A 1,186-nucleotide genomic window follows, 5' to 3' on the forward strand; every position below is an offset into this window, starting at 1 on the left:
ATATCACTGTTGGATTTATGCACAAATAAGAAACTTTTTTTACTAAAAACTTACTAGAGGCAAATGCAGTATTCTTGATGCAAACTTGGAAGGATGAGTACAATAACAATAACAATTTAATTCTTTCCAAAGGTCTCAACTTAACATCAAACTTTCAAGTTTGATCCCAATGACCTGGGAAAGGCTGAGATTCTAGTCCAAAATGGATGGAGACCATATCATAAGAGCATCAATTTACTGGATGCTGAGCTGATATTTGTGTAACATGAGAAGCCTCTAAATCTGAATCTAAATGTGTGTGGCTGAACCAACAATTACTTTAAGGTAATCAAAGCTCGATCATTGTTTTATCAGTGATCTGATGTTACTGATTTAGATCTAATGATCTCCCCACTGCATGCTCACCACCCAAGCCTTTTGCATTAAAAAGATCAAACAACACAAAAATATATCATTTGACGGGTTTTAAACCTGTAGGCCTTGATTAGAACAGATTTTGAATTCATTGTGGTGAAATTCATGGCTAAGACCATTTCAGATGAGTTTTTGAGAAAACTATTCATGAGAAATGTCAAGGTATGATTTTAGAATAAAAATGTTTATCATCGCAGGTTTAAACCCACAAAGTCCAAGAGAAACAGATTTGACTCTGGTGACACTTGACTAAGACCAATGAAGATCAATGTCTCAATACTATTATTAGAAAATTCAGGGATTTCTTATAGAAAAAATGTGACATTCAATGGGTTTCAAACCTGTTGCACTTCAATAGACAACAGATTTTGATTCTATTATACAACCGCTTTGCTAGACACAACTCGATTATCTTGCAAGCAAACTGACCATGAGCATGTGTCAAGGTGCATTTTCATAAAAAATGAATTTCATCATTGGCAGGTTTCAAACCGCACAGTCCAAAAAACAGATTTTGACTCTGATAATGCTTGGCAATTTCATTTTTAGCAGGTTTTGAACCTGCATAGACAATTTAGATTCTGTTGTATCAACTACTTGACTAAGACCAGTTATATGCACTCCCAATGAACTCATTCAGAAGCGACTTACATACTTTTGTGAGCAAATATTCAAGCATGTTCTGATTGTGTAATCTGCTCTTCTTCAACCAATTCAAGACCTTTGGAGAGAATTAAATTGCTCTCATACTTATCATTCCACGTTTGCATCA

The sequence above is a fragment of the Suillus discolor genome (assembly GCF_016758755.1).
Source record: "Suillus discolor strain FC423 chromosome Unknown F5147scaffold_114, whole genome shotgun sequence".
In the NCBI taxonomy this organism is placed as follows: Eukaryota; Fungi; Basidiomycota; class Agaricomycetes; order Boletales; family Suillaceae; genus Suillus; species Suillus discolor.